This window comes from Stylophora pistillata, chromosome 5 (genome assembly GCF_964205215.1).
Source record: "Stylophora pistillata chromosome 5, jaStyPist1.2, whole genome shotgun sequence".
NCBI classification, from domain to species: Eukaryota; Metazoa; Cnidaria; class Anthozoa; order Scleractinia; family Pocilloporidae; genus Stylophora; species Stylophora pistillata.
In genome coordinates this window covers 28,052,107-28,073,711 of record NC_142523.1, presented here as the reverse complement: position 1 = coordinate 28,073,711, position 21,605 = coordinate 28,052,107, and the positions used below count along the sequence as shown (strand labels likewise).

The 21,605-nt window shown below is 40.5% G+C and overlaps 1 long non-coding RNA gene across 1 annotated transcript; it reads left to right on the top strand.

Annotated features, from left to right (window-relative positions):
• Positions 1-10,112: 10,112 nt before the first annotated feature.
• LOC148731227 (uncharacterized) lies at positions 10,113-11,006 on the top strand. The gene is made up of 2 exons (XR_016001349.1): positions 10,113-10,332; positions 10,766-11,006. It is a non-coding gene; the product is annotated as an uncharacterized LOC148731227 (long non-coding RNA).
• Positions 11,007-21,605: the final 10,599 nt, after the last annotated feature.

The window sequence follows — 21,605 nt, the reverse complement described above, 5'->3', positions numbered from 1 at the left end:
ATCCGAGAAGACTAGATTATCTATCCATTTCTTATTATAGAAAGGTAGGAAATACCCCTTAGTTATTTTATGACCATGAGTATTGATCCGGGCGGGGCTCGAACCCTCCACCTCTCGCACAACACAATCCGGCGCTCTTACCAATTGAGCAAATAGCTCTGATAGGTCTTATAAGGGCAGAAGATGTCTTACAGCAGCAGAGCTTACGTCAGTAAGCATAAATGGAATACTGGAGATATTTGCAATTGCCAGCATTTTTTTATGCTCCTGAGGAGAATGCTCTTCAGGAACGTTTTCTCTGGGTAATGAGACGTTTTTACAAGTAACATCGATTTTCGGCTATCTCTTCGTAGAAGAGATCAAAGAATATTTCTTGAGTTCTGGTTGTAGAATTCCACCCTTACTCTCCCTCAGTAAAGAAATGGCATCAACATCTGGGACCTGGAACGAATTTATAAAAGAGATTGACTCAAGGAGATCCTGATATTAACAGGCTGGACTGAGTTGCCAAACAACATGACTTCGACTGTGCCAAGGCTAAGAGTTTATAAAACAGGTGCGTTGCTGATGACAAGGTGGTGAAAGCTATCAGCAACTTGGCGGGCAAGACGACCTTGATGGAGCAAATAGCAAAGAAAATTATACAAGCTAAAAATCCACTCAGGTTGTAAAACGAGCAGTCAACCCATAATTAATAAACCTCGTTATTATAAATTCTCAAAAATGTAACTATACTAAGTCGTCAAACGTGTATTGCACCAATGGCAACATGAAAATCACGTCCCTTAGCACACTCGAACGTCATTCGAGCTGTAAAACTTCAATCTCTCATGCACGGTTCTTTTAAAAAACCGAAAACATAAAATCGAAGCATTGTTTCTTTATCTTACTGATTACTTAACGTATCTACATTGCTCTTGTCCACATCTTCGTCCAAAGGCAGTCGTGCATATCCATAAGGATACGAAATGAAATTCTCTCTGTTCACTACCCGCTTGTTAAAGACCCGCAGTCCGTATTGTTTGACTAGTTTCACAGTTTTGACTTCTTTACTGGAGGCTTCTCTGACAAAGCGTGACTACATCTAAATTGCGTCTCTCATCTGCAAGAGGGCGCTTAGTTTCGTCCTAGACATTTATAAGCACGACCTCCTAGTTCAGGAAGTTTCCGTGGCTTCCCGCTTCCCTTTTTTTCCGCCGATTTCTATTCTGACTGAGAGTGTCTCCTCCTGACACTCTCAGGCCTTGTCATATTTACCAAGTGATCTGCACAATGTTCTTAGGTTTCCGTCTCTTGTTGCTTCTCCTTCTTTATCGCCGATAGTTTAGACGAAATACGAAAACATGGTATGTTCAAGAGAGGGTTGTTCACCGGTTGAAACAGTTCGTATGGAGTTGTAATTTGTTGGGTTGTGGATTCGTTGAGGCGTTCCCCAAACTTGCCCCAGAAGGAGTTTAAAATCAATAAAGCCACCGTTTTACGACCAGGGTTCTTCTGAATCTGCTCAGAACCTAACTTGATTTTCTCCCGCTCCTTATACTCTCGCATATACCGGGCCTGGATCGGAATTCTCGCATTGTCACCCACGATGGTCAACGGCTAGCCTCTTGATTAATTTTCAGCCAGGTGTTGACACAATTGGCAAAACGTCTCTTGACTCTTTAATCTTTGGGAAAGTGGCAAACCTCGTGAATTCTTACCATGGGTGAGTTCCCAAAGTTCTCCTATGGTGTGGTCGAGATGTTCACCAGCCTTCACCACGATCTGGAAAGCATCTAGGACATCCCTGCCAAACGCAACCATAAAACTCGTGAATGGTACGTGAACAAGTATCATATCTATCAATGTACATAACGAGTTGAACTGTTATGCCATCCCTCTCCCCCTTTTCAGGAAGTCAATAACCATAACTTATCCAGTGCTTCCCAATAATGATAATGGCGTAATCTTTCATTCTTGTAAGGTTTTTAGTGGAATCGCTGAACTGCAGAAACTCGGCCATTCGAAAAGATAATTTAAAACCTCTACTCCTAAGAACTCCAGGTCCAGTCATTCCTAGTTAAATTTTTTACTAACCAAATTGAAAAATGATGCTCAAAAGAACACAGTAGCATAAACCACACTCTAAAATTATGATTACCCTTTCAGCTTTGCCAATTTCGTTACTTGTATAGAAACAAAGTCAAGGAGTTGCCACCTGGATTTTTAAATGACGGCTCCGGGTAGACTCGCCTGTACATAATACACTCAGGCGTTAATATCTGACCAAGTCAGGAGTCCAATTCGGTCTGTAATCATACGATCGATCAACAAAATAGGACAACCGCGAAGCAAGAAGTCCTGTTACCAATTGATAAAAAGTATGACAAAATTCGAGAAAGTAACTAGACATCGCTCATAGATTTTGGTAAAAAAAAAAAAAAAAAAAACAATTAACCCGGCGAAGCCCACAACAATCGTTCTTTTCTGCTTAAGAGATTGCTGGCTAGTAGCAGCCGCACTAAGTTACTCGGAAGCGAAATAGCGCTATTTTATTTTGATAATGAAAGTATGCTACGGTCTCTTTAAATTCCATCAGGGCTAAAAAAAACTTAGGTTTTGTAAACCAGAGAAGACATTAGATTAAGGATTAAGGATTAAGGATATATCCTTTAGCCTTTTCGAACAATTGGTTCAATACTACCCACAATCTTGCCCTTACCAGAACAGATCTTATTGACCTCCTAAACGTAGCCACCAAAGGCCAACTCTTTCAATTTAACGGAGCTCTATACGAACAGACAGATGGCGTTGCTATGGGGTCCCCTCTCGGGCCCTTATTAGCAAAGGCCTTCATGTCATCCATCGAAGATACCCTTGAGCGACAAAGAAAACTCCCATCCTATTATCGTCGATATGTTGATGATACACTCACTGTAATGCCTGATCTTGCAACAGCAACTACCTTCTTGCATACCCTCAACAGCGCCCACACTTCGGTCAAATTCACCATGGAGGTGGAGAAGAACAGCAAGCTTCCTTTCCTTGGCACCGAACTACTCAACCATGCACCTCGGATTGAAACCAAGGTATATGTGAAACCAACAAACACGGGCCTACTATTACACTACCAAAGCCATGTAGACAATCGCTACAAACGGAGCTTGCTGAAAACTATGCTGGATCGCGCACACCGAATATCTTCCTCCTGGGCCCATTTCTCCGATGAGTGTGATCGCCTAAAGAAAGTTTTCGCACGGATTAAATACCCAGAACGCGTGGTAAATTCTACCATTAACACCTTCTTACAATCAAGAACTGTTGGTACGCAGCCCACACAGACGCCCAAAGAACCAATATCCATTGTTCGTGTGGTCACACCTTTCAAAGATCAGGAATCAGCAGATTATGAGAATTATGAAAGAGGTCAAGAATCTTAGCACGAAGGTGCAGACAACTGTCCAGCCAGTATTTGTAAGCCGCAAAGTTGGCCAAGATCTTAAAGTACGAGAAATCAAGCCACAGATTGTCAACCAACAACGCGCCGTTTATCAATTTCAATGTGACCTGTGTGATGCGGGTTATGTGGGCTATACACGCGGACACTTACACACACGCGTGGATGGACATAAACGAAAGGCATCTTCAATATATAAACACTACCACGAACGGCACAGCGAAGTCCCGAAAGACCTACTGAAACGTTTTAGCATTCTGAAAAAGTGTAGTAACAAGTTCGATTGTTTCGTGAACGAAATGCTTTTCATCAGAGACTTAAAACCCACTCTGAACGTGCAAAGCGACTCAATTCGCGCAAAAGTATTTGTTTAATTAGCTCGTAACATATTTATGCTAACTTAGTGTTACACCTTGCCACAAACTTTATTTTTTATTTCTCCTTGACAATGGCGTCATGATGACACCGAAACGTCGGTTTTTATCGTTAGTTTTTGCTAGTCTTTAATATTTCATTAAGTACGTTTAATAAGTCATTTAGAAACTTATTGACGAGAAGGAAAGTTAATTTAGGAGTATTTAAGCTCAGGGGTCCTCGAAAGGGATAATACGTGATTACAAGAGAGTGGAATGATTTTTAGAGCGTGTGAGTTAATCAGAGGAGAGTATCTTTTTTCATTAATTGCAGGTGACTTGAATAACATTTCTTAACCATCACTGGTGACCAAGTCCGCCCTCTTAGGGCACCTACTTCATTTGCATTTGCGAACACATCTCCATGACTGGTAACAATAAAGTAATGTTAGAAAAATTTTTTTCATTAATAACACAATCAAGAAACTGCGTGGAGATTTATTTGGTCGATCTATCACACTGCAAGAGTTGCAAGTTAAAAAAAAACCTATTGTCTGCTTCACGACACATTTTTTAAGCGACTAATACAGACCCTATTACACGCTTGATTGGTAGGATTCGAAATCCCTTTGCCATTGTTATCAATCCCACTACTTTAAAAAGAAAAAGGGGTTGGAGGAACACAATTTCCGTTATATCAATCAAGTTTATTCAACCCATATGATCACCCAGTCCAAGGTAATATTATCAGTCCCAATAAGAATTAAAGAGAGAATTGTTGAGAAAGACAAGTTGACCTTAATCTTAAAATCACGGTGTTGTATTTTATCAATCGTAACTAATCCCACTACGTTTCAAAACAAGTTAGCGGATCACCTTTCATGTAATTTTTCCCCTAACAAAAGCAATCACAATAAAAAATAGTCCACTTGGATTTCTCGGCATACAAGGTATGCATATGCTGTACTGAAGAAAATGGGGCATTCGAAAAAATGATTTAAGAATTGTTTCTTCGAGTTCAGAGGGACTCCATAAAATGTTTTAAATGACTATAAGAGTACTACAATACTATTTTCTCAGTCCGACACCAGGGGTTACTGTTTTTCCCAGCTCCTTGTTTTGCTCTTGTCCCTTACGAAAATAGATAAATCTCAGCCTCCCTCGCCCCAGTGCCCATTTATTTTCTTAGGACACTCCATAGTCCTATAGTAATATCTGCGTGAGACAGAAGCAGATAGCGATGTGATTATAGTTTATGACCTAAATTATTAGAGCTAGTACAAATCAAGCCTTAGACATAACTGGTTTACAACATCACGTACAACACATCATAGACCATAACTCTCTAAACGTATCAAGCGTGCAGATATTTTCCGTAGTTTCAAGAAATGCCCAGTCAGACATCTTTGGCAGAGCAGAAGATAAGCCATCCTAAGGAGGAAAAACGCAACCCTCCCCTTTTCTCCAGAGGGAAAAGCTAAGTAACAACATAAGGAGACTTCATGAGACTTTTCAGTTAACTGGTATTTTAAACCTATTTCTAGTTTAGTTTATCTATAACTCAATTTAAACAGAAAATATTTGAAAAGGACAAATGACATAGACTCACACTAAGATCGCCTTTCTTGACACGTCAGTTACGAAGGAACCAGACAGACGCCTGAACACCATGCAGTGCCTACAGAAAACCAAATCACACGGACTAGTGCTTACCGTATGATGCACACCACCCTTGATCAGTAGAGCCCGGTATTGTCTTACCGGGCGAAGCGCTTTGTGACAAAACCGTCAATCCTCTCCGAGGATAGGGAAAATTTTCTCTCTTCCCTGAGCAGAGAGCCCGTTAGTTTATCTAGCCCAATTTAAACAAAAAATGGTCAAAAGGGTAAATAACATAGACTCACAGTAGGAATCATAATTATCCATTAAGGAGCGTTCTTAGGTTCAGTTTTGTCCATTTCTTGGGTACTTAAATGGAAATCAAATCAAGAAGCTACCAGCTGGAGTCTTCAATAACAACTCCGAGTTGACTGAACTGTAAGTAAGACATTCATGAGGTAAAAAATTTGATGGATTGTTCAGGATATATAGGATATTTTAGCAGAAATATGGTTTCAAACAGGTCAGCGGAACACCTTTTTATGGGGTTTTTCCACGAACATAAGCAATCATGAGAGATAATAATCGATTTGGCCTTTTTGCATACAATGAATGCATATCCTGAATTGTAAATAATGGGCCATTGGACAATTTGATTCAATAACTGTTTCTTTGAACTTCGAGGGACTTTATAAACCCTTTTAAATAATGTGTATACGTACTGCAGTACTCTTTTCTCAGTCTGATACCAGGAGTAACTTTTCTCCCCACTTCTTGGTCTCGCTCTTTTCCGGTGCGAAAATCTCAGCCCCCTGAACCCAGTGCCTATTTATTTTCTTACGACACTCCATATCCCTTTAGCAATATCTGCGGGACATAGAAAGCGATGACAATGTCACTATAATCTGTGAATTAATATATTAGAGCTAGTACAAATCAAGCTTTAGTCATTACTGGTTTACAACATCACTTGTCCAATCGTCTTGCTTCATTGTCAACTTGACTGGCAAGACTTTCCACAAACGACCGACTGAACACAAGAATCAAAACAGTTATGATGATGTGAATAGCCGCATAAATATTAGTAATAATAATCTACTTATTGATTGGGTCGCTGTTCCATGACAAGAGCACCTTGTAATTTCATTGCAAGCTGGCTCTGATTAGTTTTAAAAATCTAGATCAAATGTTACATTCGTAGCACTCTCTCGACTTTACTATTTAAGCACAGATCTCTACAACAATAATCAGGCTTGAAAGGCTGGGAAATTTATATTCCCAAGACTTGAAATTAAAATAGGGCCTCCAATGGAGTTCTGATGGGTTTAAAGCTAAGGTCAAACCTTAAATTCTTGGCACATCCTTGACGCAGGTCCTTACATGACAATCAGATAGCAGAGCTACCACCCGGAGCCCTCCATACCAACTTCAAGTTGTTAAACCTGTAAGTTAAACTCAAGGATTTAAAGACTAGCATGATAATTCTTTTTTTAATCTGCCCGCCAATTGCCTGCCTTTTGGCTATTTGCAAATTTCAAGCACAAATTTCTGCTGGCTGAAATGGCCCTTTTTTCATGGCAAACAAAACGAGGCCAGGGATGTTTACATACTAATTAACAAACCATTGCACTCTCTAAAGAAACCAACTTTACTATTTAAGCATAGATCTTTAAAAAAATAATCAGGCTTGATAGGCTGGGGAATTATCATTCTCCAAAGCAGGGAATAAAAAGTTTGATCCACTAAATTAAAATGCATGCAGTTGAAAGACGACATATCACCATGCACTTTGTGGTAATAAATGAGTAGCTGCGCTTTCCAGTGGCGAAATGTACTGCTTGATATTAAAATAGAGCGAACTATCGTACAGTGGTAGGTGTAGTTGGGCTTCTCGTTTTTGTGGCATATACCACTTACAGTTGGTTGGCATTTTTTTCAGTGTCAAGTGCTCGAGATTAAGTGCACCAGACCATACTTGTGGTTGTCCTCAGTGTTGAGACTAAGGAATTCATTGAGCTTAGGCTGGCTTAGAGAGTGTCAGTTAAGACCAACTAAATAATATTGACCTTTTTATGGCCTATTTTATGTCTTGGATGTAATTATATATTATTCGTCTGATAATGTTCCATTTGTGGAAAACATGAATGACTCTGTAGGAGGTTACGTAATAACAAGATTGTGAAGTTACCTGGTGACGTGTTTACTTCACTGGTTGAGCTGCAGAAGCTGTAAGTGAAGATTCTTACGTTATATTTATTCTCACTTGAAAGGATAACATTTTTCCTGGAAAGTTTTTGCGTAAAGTATTTATTGTTCTTTGTTAGGTCCTCAGCGAGTTTTTTTCCCTTTCCAAAAGTGTGAAAAAAAGTTGTAAATACAAGAGAATGTTACGTCATGGCAACAGTGCTTCAGATGTACGACTTCTTTCCAGGAAAATATTCCTGTAGGGATTGGGTAACAATCAGATTGTAAAAAATGTCTTCTTTTTTTAAATTTTAAATTGCAATTTTCCTCCTCCCTTTTGTATTCTTTTTGTATTCTTTGTTATTCTAATTTTACAAATTAGTCAATCAGGTCAAAGAACTTTAACCTTGACACCGAAAAATTGACGTTGACAATTTTTCTCGTGCATGTTTGGTTGTTTTGTTTTTATGGATTTGTTTACTGTTTTGGATTTTTCGTTCAAGGCAATTTGTTATCCCTCAGTATGGAATTCTAAGAAGTTTCTCAAGTTTTATTTAATCAGAATGTTGTGGTTACTCAAACACATGTTTGTTTAATATATATTTCTGCGGAGTTTCGTCCCAAGCCTCTGGTTTCGTCAGACGATTTATTACAGAGATAATGGGGGTACCTTTCGGGGTGTTTAATGACAGCACCAAAATTATCTAAATGCTAGTTAACAATTATATTATGGGAGCAAGTCGAATGTGAGATGATGAATAACCAACAAAGTGCATAGCCCCGAGTTGTTGATAAAAATCTTACACTTTGACAACGAATGAAAGAAAGAGGCCACTTCCCTTCCAAATGGAGCTCAGTTCCAATAGCTCCAGCTCATGTTCTCCAGAACTTTTCTAGTAAGAGTGTTTGATCTAGTGCTAGCTTCTGGAGTCCCCCTTTCCTAGTACACAGATAGACAAAACCCAGACACCTGCTCTCCCCTTTACCCCTATATGACCTAGCACAGCCGTTTAGTATCTTTTTGACACAAAGAACATTGACGACACCACAAACCTTTATGAAATAAACCTGTAAAGCGGGTAAAAACCTAGCCTTAAGGAAAATTGCTTCGCAACATCTTCTTGTGGTATCATACATCAGTAAGACCAGTAAAAACCGGTACGAATAGCAAAATTGAATAGAAACGAGTAGCAAGAGTCAATATAGTTTTGGGAACGATTATGTAGCTAAAAAATTGCTGCCCTATAAACACCATTGGGTTTCTGTTCTATGTTAACATTCGACACTCACTACTTTAACCACAAACTGACTATGAACCTGAAATATTCACTTAAAACAGACCGTAAATTCAGGATAAACGTCTTTTTGTAGGTACTTACAGGACAATGAGATAGCAGAGCTACCAGCTGGACTCTTCAGTAACAACAGGAAGTTGACTGAACTGTAAGTAAAATATTCATGTTCCCGCTAAGTGACTGGCTGTACGCCCTTTGCCAAATTTGTACTAAAATAGACTTTTTTTATCAATAGTAAGCAAAAGGGGGTCTGGGATAATTAAAAATTGGAAGCAGTAAACAAAGAATTAGCCATTGTTCAGTCCAACAGAGGACTAAAGAGCCAATACCTCTAGAGGAAGGACCGTTTTAATGGCACAATTTGATCTAAAATAAGATAAAACAAAAAAACAAAAAACAACAATAACAACAAACCAGGGTCTTAATAACCCATACAACAAGCATTACATACAAAAAACACACATGGAAAAACAAACTAGCGTTCACCTTATGGAAAACGAAGGTTGAACTCACGGAAAACGCTGCATTCTACTAACGTTTACTTGTGTTTTGCTAAGGGAAAACCGGACGTTCTCTGTGTGTTTTCGCATCGGTAAATCCTAGTAACCGTTTAGTTATTCGTTAGTTTTTCTTCGCCGAAAACAATTTATTTTCCGGCATTAACCGCTGGGTTAGCCCATGGCAAACAGTTTGTTTTCGTTTTGTTCATTGGCATTTCTCGAGTGAACAACAACGTATTCACCTGAATTAACGGCTGAAAATACGCATTTTCCGGGAAGGTTAATGTGTATAAATAGAGGAAAACGTAATGTTTTCCTGGGTTTGCCGTTCGTGTAACGTACAGAAAATGTCATGTTTTCTTCAGTTCGCAACCATTTTTCACCCGGTGAACGAAATGTTAAAAAGAGTTTTGTGGTCGAACGCATGCATTTTCCAACATTTTTCCACGATGGTGAGTTCGAGAAAATTTGTTGAAACGCATTTTTCGGCGTTTTACCATTTACATGTATTGCTGATCGGTTAACGTTTGGAAAATACCATGTATTCTGCCATTCACAGCCGTTTTGCGCTCGGTTAATCGCTGTTCGACCTAATTAGTGCAAGTGACCCGATAAGCTCAATTTCCTCAAATGATCTAAACGGCTCAAATGACTGATTTTCCTGAAATGACCTAATCGGGGTCAATCTCCTAGATTAGACAAGATATCTACTAGCGTTTTCATGGAGCAGGAGTAAGAGCAGGAAATAATAGAGAGCTTAAGCATCGGACGTTTTTGATTCACGGACGTCAACCGGAAGTTTAAATATGAGCTTCGCAATCAGTACGCATGTGCAGACGTTTTTGACGTGAGGTCGCAGACGTGAAAGTGGGATGTTTACCGTGCGTGTTGTTTTGCTGTGTTTCAGGACTGTCTCAGTACAAGACTGACACCATGTCTTCATTTTCAATCGTCAAATCAAACCCGTAAGTACATTGTAGGTTTCATAAGAAAGTAGTTTTTTATCTGCACTTAAACAATAACTTTTAAAAATGGGACAAAATGTGCCTAACTTCGTGTTTGGCACAAGTTTTCGCAGGTTCTGTTACTTGGTTTTGTTTGATCGTGAATTTTTTTTTGTTTGTCGCCATTCTTTTAGTTATCCTACGAGCAGAGGTTTTTTCCAGAACAGGAAAAATACTTATATAATAGCAAGTTATCTTGCCATGTGTTTGTTTTTGTTATTAGTTGTTTTCTTTTTGTCGAGAGGTTTATGTCGTTGCCGTATTTCACGTTCAAGAAAGTGCATTAATTTCCCCGCCATTAAGCTTTTCATTTTTAGTGCTGAAATGTGATCGACTATTTTATACAGCTACTACCTACAGTAACACTCGCTTCTATCTTTTTTCTTTTATGTAGTGGGCCTATGGAATGGTCTGAACAGCACGACGTAGCACTAATGAAAGAAGTCAGAGTGCAGAATCCGTTTAAAGCAAAGAAGAAAACGAGCAACCGAGCGCAAATATGGCTGTCGATCGCAGAGGCGCTAAGTGGATTACAAGATCCGTTATTCAAGGATTCAATGACAAAAGGACAAGTGCAAGATCGTTACGTTTGTAGTGCAGCCCCTTTATTCGATATAGCATCCGTGTAGATGTTGAAGTCACGTGGATTCAGTAGATCATGTTCCCACTGACACAGTTTGTGACCATGTATATCGTAAATATAATTCATCACCGTATTTGATATCATGCTAAGTTCAGGAACCGGTCGGCCGAATCGTGCGAACATGTCGCTATATCGGCAAGGAAACGACATTCCCCTGAGCAAAATACATAGCCCCTCTAACTTGTCGGCAGTGGTTCTCTGATTACAGTGCAAGGTGTCCGGTAGTCGAAGCGCATCAGCCAGCAGTGGAAGGTCCTTTTTTTCAACTCTAAACTCGGACTTACACTGAGGTTCCTCGATACTCTCGATACTAAACCTAAGCCGCCAGCTGGAGATAATTTATAGTTTGAAGAATCAAGATTTCATCACTGATCACTAGGGGCTATGCAACTCTTGATCTAAAAGCTTTGAAATGAACTATTTATCATTGTTGTTATGGTTGCTTTTTATAAACAAGTTGTGATCCCAATTCAATTATAGGGAACTCTTCCCACGGCCTGTCGCACGCTATGTAACTCAGCAATGGCGTTCTCATGCTCCTTTCATAGAATAACTGGAACAGACTGCTCGTCTGATAGGTGAGATAAAAGCACGAGTCTTGAAATTGTTACTTTACGCAATTGCTCAAAGGATATTTCGAATCATTGTTCTCACTGGTCATTTTCTGGAGTGAAAACGGAAAATGAACTTGTACTTGCTAGAGTGGGTGTTTTCCGCGAGGACGAGACGCAGAGTTTAGACACAATCTGCTCACACCACCGCCGTCAACTCGGACCTGGCTGGCGGTAAAACATTTCCAAGTGCTGTGTGCCAATAATCTTATTCCAACATGGAGCAAATAGAAAAGCGGATCGAGGAATTTCGAAAGTGGTGAATTAATTCTCAGCTCCACTGTCTCTGACCACTGTAGAGCATACGCTCTGAATGATCCCGACGACCCAAATTATTTTGTGACTTGTGGCCACGCCCATTGTGAGAGGTGTTACCGCTGGTTGCTTGTCTCGTCTGTAATGAGGGAGATTGAGGAAGGCTTAGAGTCGGCTGAATGTTCGGACAGTGAAAAAGAAGAACTGTCTTTTGTTATTTCCCAGGCCAAACAGAGCATTGAATGCTGAAAAGCCCATTTATCGAGGTCTATAAATCCGGATGAATGCAGACTTGACATCATGAGCAGCCTCAGCGCCCCACCCATTTTTCTAGTACTTGACTGGCATCACGAGCCACAGGTAAACGGAAGTTCAAATATTCGAAAAGGCTGGTTGCTATGGAGTGACGTCATAAACCGGATAAGTTTCTATCATCGCCTTGGCAGCCTTTTTCGATAATTGCTCGCAGTAATCTGAGTAGTTGCTTGAGTTTGTACAATCTCTGTTCTTGCTGGGTACAATGAAGCCTTTTGTTTATTAGGGGCTGGATCGGCCTATTGACATTTGGAGATTGGATTTCATATTAATATGCTTAAGCAAAAGCTGGAATGTTTAGTTTCCCGCGGTCGAGTGCAGTTATGGATCCCTTCAAACTTGGAAGGGTTGAATTGCTTCATTCTCCTCCAGATGAGTCAAGGGAATGGTTTATCTTAAATTTCAAGAAATGTGGCATGAGTCAGCAAGTTTTTTGAAGTAGCCTGTTAGTGGCACATTTTCCAAGCGTTTTGTACGGTCCACCTTTAAAAAATGGCGGAAGCTTGGATGGCCGATATGTTCAGAAGAACAAAGTGGCCATCGCCTCTCCATTTGGAGTTGTTTCTACCATCTTCCGGCAGAAATTCGAAGAAGGAGAAGTGGTGAGATATCTTTGGTTGATCGATAAAATAAATTCGCCTAAAATCAAAACGGAGACTAGCAAGACTCGACCAAGCGATGACTTTTGCGAGGAGCTGAAAGCTGTTCGTGATGCCTCCGCAGTTATTCGAATTGAAAACGATCGACTCAGAAGGCCGACCTCAATCAAGCGCGGAGTCAGCTAGAATTCCTATTAGAGGAAATAAAGAATTAGGTAAGTAAGACCAGCATCAGAGTTAAAATTGAGGAGAAGGTCGCCGCGAGGATATGTGGACATCGATCAAATGTGTATCATAGCTGTCAGGTCCACGGTCCTGAGGTGGGGCGAATGCTCAACGACATCCTTGACAAAACTAAAATTAACAGCAGCAGCCTACTGCAAGCGTTGGAAACAATACTGGGAGACAGTAACCGTCAGTTTTTGCAATCTCTCAGAGTACCTGACTGGACGCTGCTGTTTTTCAAACTGCAGTCGAGGATCCTGGATCAAGAAAAGCTTGGCAAACGTTACTTAGCATTTCCAAGCTAAGACGAACCGGTTAAGTCATAGCGTTTATATTTTTATTCAGATTGGAAAAAGTGAGCTTGCTGTCTTATGTTTTGTTGTGAATGCTGGTTTTACGGTGTATCAGAACTCATCTCTGCTTGGCAGGAAAATCACATAATTGGCTGAGTTTGATTTTACGCTGAGCCTCTAAGTCTTCTAGCTATGATCACTTTTCATGGCTACTTTAGGAGAAATGTCGGGTTTGTTTCCTTGATAGGGTCTTGACAGTATTATAATTTATTTCATTTCTATTTTTCTACGATAAAAGATTTAAATCGCCAGAGGGATGCCATTGAGAAAACTGGAATAGTAGTTAATGGAAGATACTTTAAAGTTAAATTTTCAGGTTATTTGTGTGTGCCAATCTTGACTCTTTATATTTTTTTATCTTATTATTTTTTATTTTTGCAATGTTTTTATGTTACATGTCTAGCTACGTGATAGTAATTATTGCATCCATTTTATGCTTGGCAGTGTTAGAAAATATCTAGGAAAGTATAGCATTTGAGATCTTTGGTGTAGCTATTTTAACTTCAACTTCTTGTTATCTTCTTGTCTTTTTTCATGACAGTTACTCTTGATTACAAAACACTGATAATGCTGCTAAAGCAAAGAGTTGGTGATGCCAAAAAATATATCAATGAACTTTGTAAGCAAGGATTGGACACAGAGTGCTGTGTATTCTGCAAAGTTATTAAGGTAGGTTATACCTGCAATGCTAAATGACATGCATCATAGCGGAATTATACAATAACACAAAACATATTCAGCCTACCGGTATTTGTTATGCAATTTATTTATAATCAAGTAGTGAGAGCTTTCTTGGCTTTCTTGACTTTACAGAAAGGCAGACGAAAGGTGTCCATAAAAGTGAACATATTTTATCTGTGGTGAACAGTGATTATATATCTACCATTAGTAGTGAAGCAGTAAATGGTTTGAACCCGGGGGTAACATGTGAAGGTGTAGTCTGATCGTCCGGGTGAGTGTGTCCTGAGAAGGACTGTTGTCGGTGGCAGTGACTGACGTTTCGACAACCTGTGCGGAAGTCATCATCAGAGTCAAGTAAATGATTGTTGTCAGTAGAATGTTCTTATTCCAGTTCGTGTGAAATGATCGGTTGGTTTTGCCGTGATGTTATTGGCTGTAAGACTCAAGTGACGTAAGTCGGTCGTGATTGGTCTGTTTCGGTCTGTCGGTAAAGCTAGGTTGTTCTTTTTCGGTCGTTTGTGATGTTTATGTCGTGAATGAGTCGTTTGTATGGGGCGTGTAGTTGTTGACATCTGTTTAGGGGAGTCTGTTCTAAGTTAGTAAACCAGCTTTCCAGAGTCAGTCGTAGAAAATAGTCAGTGCTGTAGGTTAGGCATTGCGCAGAGTCCCAGTCAATGTTGTGGTTGGTAAGTCGATGGTGTTCAGCAATGTGATTGCTGACATCACCTTTCCTCGTCGCCCGTCTGTGTTCAGTCAGTCTTGTTGTGAGGTTTCTGCCAGTCTCACCGATGTAGGAGGCTTGGCAGTCGGAACAATTGATCTTATAAATCGTTCCCTGTCTGTTCCTCGGTTCGTCTTTGTCTTTAACGTTGGTTAGTAACTGACGTAGTGTGGTGATGGTTTTGTGGGCGACGCGGATATTGAAGGGTAGTAAGATGCGCGAGATGTTTTCAGACATGCCTTTTATGTACGGTATGGTTGCTGTAGTCGTAGGGGTTACGGTGTCGTTTGTTTCGGTAGTGGTAGTGGGTCGGTGAGTGTTTCGTCGGATGAAGTCGTTGATGTAGTTGTTCTTCGTAAAAGCACGGTGAAGGTATTTGTTCTCGTCGGATAAGCTGTCTGTCGAGTCACATACTAGTTGTGCGCGTCGTGTTAGAGTTCTGATAGTTGTGGCTTTGTGTGACGTAGGGTTGTAGGATGACTCGCCTAGTAATCTGTCGGTGTGTGTCGGTTTCCTGTAAACTGTCGTTTATGATGAGTTGTCGTTGTGGCTTACCAGGCAGTCTAGAAAAGGAAGTTTGCCATTTTCTTCGACTTCTCTGGTAAACTGTATGTCAGTGTTTTGTTCGTTAAGTGTTTTGTTCGACTCTGTTTAGGGGAGCTGCTCTCCACTTTTACCCAGTTACCAGCAAAAATATGGTAAGCTTGGATTATAAAAGTGGAAATTAAATTCACTGTTTTTTTTTTATATCTGTTTCAGATGGAAGGGGTTAAGAGATGACTTGCTCTTTCTCCTTGAAGAGGAGCCATGTGATGTTAATTTATGTGCTCTGCCTGCAGTGTATAACATTTTAATTTTTAAATTCTGTGCACCCATTGTAGTAAGGCATAGTCAACATTGTATCATTTAAAAAAATCTATTTTCTTGAAGTCTTATCCTGTAACAATATTATTTTGTTTAGTGTTGCCTGGTCACTTCTGAGATATATATTTATTTGTCATATTTCTAAGACTTATATGGCATTCAGCGTAATGCCTGAGAGCTTCTGGGATATAGCAAACTTAGTTTTTCCTTCACTGTTAATAGAGGGAAATTATGTCTTTTCTTTCTGGTTCACCTAGGCTGAAGTCCTTCATTCAGAGTAATGCCTGAGCACTTCTGGGATATATAACATACCTAACTTTTCATTCATCGTCAAAACAGGGAAGTGTTGTCTATCCTTTCTGGTTCACACAGGCTGAAGTCCAGGCATTCAGAGTAACACCAGAGCACTTCTGGGATTTATAACATACTTAGCTTTTCATTCATGGTCAACATAGGGAAGTGTTGTATATCCTTTCTGGTTCACCCAGGCTAAAGTCCTGGCATTCAGTGTAATGCCTGAGCACTTCTGGGATATATCACATAAATAGCTTTTTATTCATGGTCCATATAGGGAAGTGTTGTCTATCCTTTCTGGTTCACCCAGGCTGAAGTCCTAGCATTCAGTGTAATGCCTGAGCGCTTCTGGGATATATAACATACATAGCTTTTCATTCGTGGTCAATATATGGAAGTGTTGTCTATCCTTTCTGGTTCACCAAGGGTGAAGTCCTGGCATTCAGTGTAATGCCTGAGCGCTTCTGGGATATACAACATACTTAGCTTTTCATTCATGGTCAATATATGGAAGTGTTGTCTATCCTTTCTGGTTCACCCAGGCTGAAGTCCTGGCATTCAGTGTAATGCCTGAGCGCTTCTGGGATATACAACATACTTAGCTTTTCATTCATTGTCAATATAGGGAAGTGTTGTCTATCCATTCTGGTTCACCCAGGCTGAAGTCCTGGCATTCAGAGTAATGCCTGAGCACTTCTGGGATATATAACATACTGAACTTTTTATTCATGGTCAATATAGGGAAGTGTTGTCTATCCTTTCTGGTTCACCCAGGCTGAAGTCCTGGCATTGACTGTAATACCTGAGCGCTTCTGGGATATATAACAAAGTTTTACATAGCTTTTCATTCATGGTCAATATAGGGAAGTATTGTCTATCCTTTCTGGTTCACCCAGGCTGAAGTCCAGACATTCAGTGTAATGCCTGAGCGCTTCTGGGATATATAACATACTTAGCTTTTCATTCATGGTCAATATAGGGAAGTCTTGTCTATCCTTTCTGTTTCACCCAGGCTGAAGTCCTGGCATTCCGTGTAATGCCTGAGCGCTTCTGGGATATATAACATGCTTAGCTTTTCATTCATTGTAAATATAGGGAAGTGTTGTCTATCCTTTCTGGTTCACCCAGGCAGAAGTCCTGCCATTCAGAGTAATGCCTGAGCACTTCTGGGATATATAACATACTGAACTTTTTATTCATGGTCAATATAGGGAAGTGTTGTCTATCCTTTCTGGTTCACCCAGGCTGAAGTCCTGGCATTGACTGTAATGCATGAGCGCTTCTGGGAAATATAACAAAGTTTTATATAGCTTTTCATTCATGGTCAATATAGGGAAGTGTTGTCTATCCTTTCTGGTTCACCCAGGCTGAAGTCCAGGCATTCAGTGTAATGCCTGAGCGCTTCTGGGATATATAACATACTTAGCTTTTCATTCATGGTCAATATAGGGAAGTGTTGTCTATCCTTTCTGTTTCACCGAGGCTGAAGTCCTGGCATTCAGTGTAATGCCTGAGCACTTCTGGGATATACAACATACTGAGCTTTTTATTCATAGTCAATATAGGGAAGTGTTGTCTATCCTTTCTGGCTCACCCAGGCTGAAGTCCTGGCATTCAGAGTAATGCCTGAGCGCTTGTGGGATATATAACGTGCTTAGCTTTTCATTCATTGTAAATATAGGGAAGTGTTGTCTATCCTTTCTGGTCCACCCAGGCTGAAGTCCTGGCATTCAGTGTAATGCCTGAGCGCTTCTGGGATATACAACATACTTTAAGTTTTTTCATTCATGGTCAGTACGGGGAAGTGTTGTTTATCTTTTCTGGTTCACCCAGGCAGAACGGAAGTTCTGCTATTCATAGTAATCCCTTAGTGCTTTTGGGACACTTAACATTCTTATTTTCTTTGACATTCACAGGTTAATCTACGGAAGTGTTGTCTATTGGCCTTACTGGTTCACCCAGGCTGAAGTCCTGGCATTCAGAGTAATGCCTGAGGTTTTCTGGGATAAATAGTGTGAAGAAATTCTTGTGACGCAAACTTTTCTGTTATTTGAGCTACAGCAGAGCGACAGGAATAAATAGTCGTTTGAGACAAAAATTTGAAAAACAGCTTCATTTACTGTTAAAAGTCGCCCTGTAAACCGCGACGGGAAGAGAACATCAAAACAAAAAATGCTGCCAAAAAAACTCAATAAATAACACAAAGCGAAACACTGCTGGTACATTTCTTTGCGAAGCTAGATCGTGAAATCTCTGATGCGACGTTTTTGTAGGACGTAAACACACGACGACGATTGATTTCCTGACAAACTGGGTAATATGAGATAATATAAAGTATGAAACAACACGAAGTAACGCGCACAGCCTCAAGTGATCGATATACCGTATTTCCTTGAGTAAGTGCCCACCCCTCGGCCATTCAAACTTGTAACTCTAAATAAGCGCGACACCGGAACCCTTTTTTTTTCAGCTTTCATAACATTTTAAACTTTTACTACCTGAGATGAATATGTTGGGAGAGATTCTTGCTTTAAGAGTTATATTACGCCGATGTGTTACCTTTCCTTTTTATATGGCTGGCTTCGCAAGCGGTGCAAGATGCAGCGAATTTTGTGAGCTGATTGGCTATTAACCTTTGCTTAATTTTCGTTTTCTGCGGTGGCCAGCGTGCAGCCATTTTGTCTTTGTGTAACCTGCAGGCAAGCTCTTGCTTGGCTCTTAGCGCTTGGCTCAGGTTTGAGTCTTCCTGCTTGGTCAACAACGCATTACTGGATCTACCGCGCTCTATGTTAATTTCCAAACCACCCTAGCGCACAGCGCTTGACTCAGTATTTAAAGTTGGTTTTTCGGAAAAAGTCAGCGTCCCACCCCTCTCAAGAAGCTTTTAGAATATAAAAATTCAAGGACTTTCCAAGGATTGGTTAAATTCATTGGGGGACTTGCCCTGAAATTAACGGACTTGCAAGACAGTACGACCCTGTTAAAGTTCAAGGGAGTCTAAACTTGTTCGTAACGTGTCATTAAACGAAAGTTGGTCTCTGTCTGTTTAAAAGCTTTGTCAGCTTGTTCAACATCTATCTTGATTTGAAAACAATTATTACTACCCCCGGTCTCTGTTTATTCACGATTTTAATCATCGTTACGGAGGAGGTAGCGCAAAAAGATTTTCAACACCAGTCCGTTAATCACATCGCACCTATAATATCTGTAATCTCTCGCAACTATCTAGAGGATTCCGGCACCAATATAGGTCATCTGAAGGCCAGTGACAAAGAATCTTATGAGTACTGCATGAATATAGTTTAAAAAAACCGGAACAGCGTGTAAACTATAAATGCGACATAAAATATCAGTGAGAAAAAGCCGCCATGTATTGTGGACTCTGCGTTAAACAGCAAAAGAAATTATAGGTTGTAATACGCCGAGTTTATTCCCAATAACTGGTACCCGGATGCTCAAAAATTACAGCACCAAGCGTCAGCTGTCAAAGATTCCGAACACAGCGGAAAAAAAAGTCGTCGGTTCTGGAATTTACTTTGTCTCCGATCCGACAACAAAAATCTGGTAAAATTGATTAGAAAAAAAATACTCAGGCCGCCAGTTAAATGTCGTAGTAAATAAGCGTCGCAGCCTATGTTAGTATTAATGAAGTTAACTAAATCCACAAGCATTGACTAAGAAATGTTTCTTCGACGTGACTGTAACTGCCGCAACACACTCCGGGCGAGCGCTTTGTCTTGTCACTATTTTTAAGCGCCGGCCATGTACACTTTTTTCGGATACGGCTTCTTTAATTACCTTTTCACGCCATAGGATGATGACATGATTGTGTAAAAGTTGACGCCTCTATCAGATTAGGAGCGAAATACGATCAAAAATTTTACCCAAGCAAGCCACTGGTGTCCAGCAGAGAATGCGGACTAAAAGTACCGATTCTCTGCTGGATACCTAGACTTTTTTTGGTTGCTAACGGCGTGAGGCTCGTTATGTGATGAAATATCTACCACGTAAGTTCGGGGAAAGCCAGTCGGATTGGTTTGGTAAAAGAGGTATATCGTGGCATATAGCAGTGGCGATTAAGTGCAACAGCGGAGAAATGGAGATGATGACATTCGTTCATGTGTTTGAGAGTGCTACCGCCCAAGACAGTAGCTCGGTGTCAGCCATATTTGATGACGTCTTTATTCAACTCAAGACTATTATACCAGAACTACAGACCATCTATATTCGAGGCTACAACGCTGGATGTTACCATTGTGCGCAGACTCTAATTACAGCTCCTCAGATTGCCAAACGTCATGACCTTCACATCTCTCGGATTGACTTTTCTGAGCCACAGGGAGTCGAGAAAAGAGCGCTTGCGATCGCAAGGCAGCCACTATAAAGTCACAGATGGTGAAATATCTGAACTCTGGACACCACATTGAGATTGCTACATTGATGAAAGAAGCTATGGAGTCTTCCAGGGGTGTGCGCGGCGTAATTGTGAAAATGTGCAGTCCTCCCTATGCTCCATCCATCAAGAGTTTCAAGTGGGAGAAAGTGAGTTTTGTCAGAAACCTTTGCTACGGCCAGGAAGTGATAAGAACGTGGAGAGCCTACGACATTCGTCCTGGGAAAAGTATTCCCTGGACAAACTTCGATGTCCCTGAACAATCGGAAGTGCCGACGATGGAGATCAGGCTCTCGACCAGAGAGACTATCACAAGCTTTGTTCCTGTAGTACCCAGACGAATAGGTGGCTTAGCCCCCGCAACTGATATAGAAGGCAACTCCGATGATGTAGATGAGTTTTCAGATGAGTCAGGCGTTGATGTTGATGTTGCTAACAATTGTCCATTATTTACATGTGTAGAAGAGGGATGTGTCAAGACGTTTATACGGCATTCATCGCTGGTTCAACACTTGGGCTATGGAAAGCACGAGCGTGTTCTAGAGTATGAAACGCTTTTTGACAGGGCCACAATAGAATACGCGACTAATCTGGATTGTGGTGCGAGTAAATGCCCAACGGTCCTAGAAGGTAGTAAACCATCACTACCAGCTGTGCCCACCACTCTTCCGATGGGATGGGCACTGAAATCGACATAGTCCCGTAGTACAAAGGTTACTGACAATCAAAAGCAGTACCTCAATTCCAAGTTTCAAAATGGAGAGAGAACAGGGAAGACAGGCGGACCCGACTGATGAAGTATCTAAAGCCATGAGGAATGCAAAAGATAGCAACGGGGAGAGAGACTATTTAGCTATGGGATTTTTCTCACAAACCAGCAAATTAGCAGTTACTTTTCTCGCCTTGCTTCTAAGCCAGCTTTCAGCATTCACATTTAATCATATATGACTCCTACAACATCTGTGAGTTAGTGTTGAACTCTTAGCTTGGCCCCTTTTCTGTACCTATGTTACGGGTATCTGTGAATCCTTTGGTCTTGACATATCGGAAATAACGATAAAAACGACAACAAAAAAATTAATCCATGTCTACCACCACAACTACCACAGGAATGACCACTATATTTTCAATGAGCTTTTTCGTTGAGCATGGGCGGAAATAATAGATCTGTCTGTCACAGTCGGTCGCAAAATCTCTTGTTTGATTTCGCGAATATGTGCGAGTCTAAGTGCTCTCTCATTGACTACAGCCTTATTTCCCCAGAACAAAAGTCATATCAG